General features: G+C 40.9%; 1 protein-coding gene and 1 long non-coding RNA gene across 2 annotated transcripts in view; one reads left to right on the top strand and one right to left on the bottom strand.

The window, feature by feature from the left end:
- Positions 1 to 6,000, top strand: part of TRABD (TraB domain containing) — a 197,447-nt gene that overhangs the window by 15,861 nt on the left and 175,586 nt on the right. The gene's annotated exons all lie outside the window — the stretch shown is intronic.
- Positions 7 to 6,000, bottom strand: part of LOC147014855 (uncharacterized) — a 46,456-nt gene continuing 40,462 nt past the window's right edge. Inside the window, exon 3 of the long non-coding RNA XR_015050927.1 lies at positions 7 to 480. This is a non-coding gene — a long non-coding RNA (uncharacterized LOC147014855). The remainder of the gene's footprint in view (positions 481 to 6,000) is intronic.

The raw sequence follows: 6,000 nt of genomic DNA, 5'->3' as shown, positions 1-6,000 counted from the left end.
TCTATCCACAAACACCTGGAGAATCGCCAAGAACTCTAGGTCATTCTTCGGTGCACAGTTTGGGACAGCTGCCTCATGCCAGAATCTGACGTAAATGAGACTGATGAAACGGGCCAGTCGTCGGACTCCACATTTTTCCGAACTCGTCAGCTCCAGTTGTTGCAAAAACAGGGCAATCTTCAGGATATAAATAGCCTTTGCCATCCATCTCGCCTGATGGTAGACTCCAGGGGCCCTTAAATCGAGGCAGATCTCTGCTCCATCCTCCTAGGTAGAGAAGAGAGAGCTGAAGGAGTTCGAGATAGTCCTCTCTTGGGTGGGCTGCATCATGGATGACTCTCCTGAGGAAGTCTATCATCTTCAGCCTTTGTGATTCGCTCCACTCATCCAGGGGTTGTTCATCGCTGAGGGTACTGGCAGATGTCTTGTCCAAGACGTCCCATTTTCCTCGGGATCGTTTGAAGAGGGGAATGTCGGGACCTGGGGGAGAGTTGAAGAGGAGTTCATAGGTGTTCTTCAGTACCACCTCGTGAATGTGATGTCGGCATGCTAGCCAAAGAAGAGGTCTTCCTAGGGACTGTTCAATTATGGTGCAGGCTCCGCTAATCATGCCACTGATGGACGCAGTCGTATCAAATGAGAGACCGATGATCTTGTCAGCAATCTGATACGTGTCCAGCAGCCGAAGAACGGTATCTGCTATCGACATATCGATATATCGGTATTGCTATCGACATATCGATATGCAATTATCGACATAGTTGACTAAGGGAACCTGTATATTGTGTGCAATTGAATTCCAAATTCGTAACAATATTTAAAAGTTCATGATAGACGCTCTCAAAAGGCACCGTACATGTGCTCAGTATTTAAGGAGATCCAGATCTTGTCTATACAAGAGCTGAGGCCAAGAGATTAAGGTTTTGTCTTCACAAAAAGAAGAACAAGAAGAAGATGAACAACGCCGAGCTCTCTATGAGCAGTGTTCGCTACGCGAGACGCTGCTAAAAACGTCAACATACCACTCAAAAGTGTGCGACCTGTTTACACGGTCCCATTTCGCTAAGATTTTGCATGAAGCACTTTTTATAGGAAAGGTTCAAAGGCAAACCTGTGCTGATAAAATTATTGCACTTCAGAAAACCCTAACCCTAACCCTAATATATATATATATATATATATATATATATATATATATATATATATATATATATATATATATATATATATATATATATATATTGGGGTCTATAGAGCCCACAAATAATGCGGACTATTTAAACATATACACACACATACACACACACACACACACACACACACACACACACACACACACACACACACACACACACATATATATATATATATATATATATATATATATATATATATATATATATATATATATATATCAGAAGACCCCACTATTTGTGAGGGATACATTCCTGGAAAATGCCGTGGATAGCGAATCCACGAATAGCAGGGCATTGTTTCCATGGAAAAAAGGGGGGATAGGTTCTCGGCAGTTAGTGATTCGTGAGGGAAAATCAAAAATCCCGTGAAAGAAACGCAAGTGTGCCCACAAAAAATACCGTGAAAAACAAAACACAACTACGCCGGTAAAAACGCAAAAAAAACAAACAATGTATACGCCCATGAAAACGCGAAAAAAGAACTGAAAAACACCCGTGAAAAACTGCAAATAAAACTGCAAAAAATTGTGAATATGCCCGGAAAATACTGGAAAAAACCCCCCAAAAACACACATATACCGGCAAAAGTGTGAAAAAACAGTGAATATGCCAATGACAATCCGAAAGAAACTGCAAATACACCCGTGACAACGTGAAAAAAAACCTGCAAGTACACATAAAAAATTGCGAATACGCCAACAACTCTCCCCCCCTGCAAATACACCTGCGAAAATGCGAAAAAAAACATGAAAACGCCCGTGAAAATGCAAAAAGAAATTGCGAATACACCTTCGAAAATGCAAAAAAATACCTGCGAATACGTTTTAAAAAACCTGCAAATATGCCCGCAAAAAAAACATGAATACGCACACAAAAACACCGTGAATAAACCCACAAAAAACTGTGAAAAAACAAATATGCCTGCGAGAATGAAAAAAAACACGCATATGCCCATGAAAATGCGAAAAAAACACGCATATGCCCACAAAAACCGCGAATAAGCCCACGAAACAACTGCGAAAAAACTCACGAATATGCCCGCAAAAACGAGAAAAAAAACATGCATATGCACATGAAAATGCGAAAAACACGAATAAGCCCACAAAACAACGGCTTAAGAACCCACGAATATGCCCGGGAAAACTAGAAAAAAACCACGAATACGCCCGCGAAAACGTTAAAAAAAACTACAAATACGCCTGTGCAAACGAGAAAAAAAAACATGAATATGCCCGTGAAAACGAGAAAAAACCCACGAATATGCCCACGAAAACGACAAAAAACCCACGAATATGCCCACGAAAACGACAAAAAACCCACGAATATGCCCGCGAAAACGAGAAAAAACCCACGAATATGCCCACGAAAACGAGAAAAAAACCCACGAATATGCCCACGAAAACGAGAAAAAACCCACGAATATGCGCGCGAAAACGAGAAAAAACCCACGAATATGCCAACGAAAACGAGAAAAAACACGCATATGCCCATGAAAATGTGAAAAAAAACACGAATAAGCCCTCAAAACAATGAATAAAGAACCCACGAATATGCCTGCGAACACTGGAAAAAAAACCACGAATACGTCCGCGAAAACGAGAAAAAAAAAAACACAAATACGCCTGTGCAAACGACAAAAAAAACCCACGAATATGCCCACGAAAACGATAAAAAAAAACACACAAATACGCCTGCGCAAACGAGAAAAAACCCACGAATATGCCCATGAAAACGAGACAAAACCCACGAATATGCCAGCGAAAACGAGAAAAAACACGCATATGCCCAAGAAAATGTGAAAAAAACAAAAATAAGCCCCAAAAACAATGAATAAAGAACCCACGAATATGCCCGCGAAAACTAGAAAAAAAAACACGAATATGCCCGCAAAAACGAGAAAAAAAACACGCATATGCACATGAAAATGCGAAAAACACGAATAAGCCCACAAAACAACGGCTAAAGAACCCACGAATATGCCCGGGAAAACTAGAAAAAAAACATGAATACGCCCGCGAAAACGTGAAAAGAACCCACAAATACGCCTGTGCAAACGAGAAAAAAAAACCACGAATATGCCCGTGAAAACGAGAAAAAACCCACAAATATGCCCACGAAAACGACAAAAAACCCACGAATATGCCCACGAAAACGAGAAAAAATCCACGAATATGCCCACGAAAACGAGAAAAAAACCCACGAATATGCCCGCGAAAACGAGAAAATACCCACGAACATGCCCACGAAAACGAGAAAAAACACGCATATGCCCATGAAAATGTGAAAAAACACGAATAAGCCCTCAAAACAATGAATAAAGAACCCACAAATATGCCCGCGAAAACTAGAAAAAAACCACGCATACGTCCGCGAAAACGAGAAAAAAAAACAAACACAAATACGCCTGTGCAAACGAGAAAAAAACCCACAAATATGCCCACGAAAACTATAAAAAAACACAAAAATACGCCTGCGCAAATGAGAAAAAACCCACGAATATGCCCATGAAAACGAGAAAAAAACCCATGAATATGCCTGTGAAAACAAGAAAAAACCCACGAATATGCCCACGAAAACGAGAAAAAACCCACTAATATGCCTGCGAAAATGACAAAAAACCCACGAATATGCCCGTGAAAGTGTGAACAGACACGAATAAGCCCTCAAAACAACGGCTAAAGGACCCACGAATATGCCCGCGAAAACTAGAAAAAAACCACGAATATGCCCATGAAAACGAGAAAAAACCCACAAATATGCCCGTGAAAATGAGAAAAAAACCCACGAATATGCCTGCGAAAAGGAGAAAAAACCCACAAATATGCCCATGAAAATGTGAAAAACCACGAATACACCTGCAAAAACGAGAATAAAAGCCACGAATGTGCCCCCGAAAACGAGAAAAAACCCACGAATATGCCCGCACAAACGAGAAAAAACCCACGAATATGCCCCCGAAAACGAGAAAAAAACCCACAAATATGCCCGCACAAACGAGAAAAAAACCACGAATATGCCCCGACAACGAGAAAAAACCCACGAATATGCCCATGAAAACGAGAAAAAACCCACGAATATGCCCGCGAAAACGAGAAAAAAAACACCCATATGCACATGAGAATGCGAAAAACACGAATAAGCCCACAAAACAACGGCTAAAGAACCCATGAATATGCCCAGGAAAACTAGAAAAAAAACACGAATACGCCCGCAAAAACAAGAAAAAAAACACACATATGCACATGAAAATGCGAAAAACACGAATAAGCCCACAAAACAACGGCTTAAGAACCCACGAATATGACCAGGAAAACTAGAAAAAAAAACACGAATACGCCCGCGAAAACGTGAAAAAAACCCCACAAATACGCCTGTGGAAACGAGAAGAAAAAAACCATGAATATGCCCGTGAAAACGAGAAAAAACCCACGAATATGCCCACAAAAACGAGAAAAACCCACGAATATGCCCACGAAAACGAGAAAAACCCACGAATATGCCCACGAAAACGAGAAAAACCCACGAATATGCCCACGAAAACGAGAAAAAACCCACGAATATGCCCACGAAAAGGAGAAAAAACCCACGAATATGCCCGCGAAAACGAGAAAAAAAACACGCATATGCCCATGAAAATGTGAAAAAACACGAATAAGCCCTCAAAACAACGGCTAAAGAACCCACAAATATGCCCGCGAAAACTAGAAAAAACCACGCATACGTCCGCGAAAACGAGAAAAAAAAACAAACACAAATACGCCTGTGCAAACGAGAAAAAAACCCACAAATATGCCCACGAAAACTATAAAAAAAACACAAAAATACGCCTGCGCAAATGAGAAAAAACCCACGAATATGCCCATGAAAACGAGAAAAAAACCCATGAATATGCCTGTGAAAACAAGAAAAAACCCACGAATATGCCCACGAAAACGAGAAAAAACCCACTAATATGCCTGCGAAAATGACAAAAAACCCACGAATATGCCCGTGAAAGTGTGAACAGACACGAATAAGCCCTCAAAACAACGGCTAAAGGACCCACGAATATGCCCGCGAAAACTAGAAAAACCACGAATATGCCCATGAAAACGAGAAAAAACCCACAAATATGCCCGTGAAAATGAGAAAAAAACCCACGAATATGCCTGCGAAAAGGAGAAAAAACCCACAAATATGCCCATGAAAATGTGAAAAACCACGAATACACCCGCAAAAACGAGAATAAAAGCCACGAATGTGCCCCCGAAAACGAGAAAAAACCCACGAATATGCCCGCACAAACGAGAAAAAACCCACGAATATGCCCCCGAAAACGAGAAAAAAAACCCACAAATATGCCCGCACAAACGAGAAAAAAAACCACGAATATGCCCCGACAACGAGAAAAAACCCACGAATATGCCCATGAAAACGAGAAAAAACCCACGAATATGCCCGCGAAAACGAGAAAAAAAACACCCATATGCACATGAGAATGCGAAAAACACGAATAAGCCCACAAAACAACGGCTAAAGAACCCATGAATATGCCCAGGAAAACTAGAAAAAAAACACGAATACGCCCGCAAAAACAAGAAAAAAAACACACATATGCACATGAAAATGCGAAAAACACGAATAAGCCCACAAAACAACGGCTTAAGAACCCACGAATATGCCCGGGAAAACTAGAAAAAAACCACGAATACGCCCGCGAAAACGTGAAAAAACCCCACAAATACGCCTGTGGAAACGAGAAGAAAAAAACCACGAATATGCCCGTGAAAACGAGAAAAAACCCACGAATATGCCCACGAAAACG

Source organism: Eptatretus burgeri, chromosome 13 (assembly GCF_056783735.1).
Source record: "Eptatretus burgeri isolate ZD-2024b chromosome 13, Ebu_testis_v1, whole genome shotgun sequence".
In the NCBI taxonomy this organism is placed as follows: Eukaryota; Metazoa; Chordata; class Myxini; order Myxiniformes; family Myxinidae; genus Eptatretus; species Eptatretus burgeri.
This window is presented reverse-complemented; position numbering and strand designations above follow the sequence as displayed.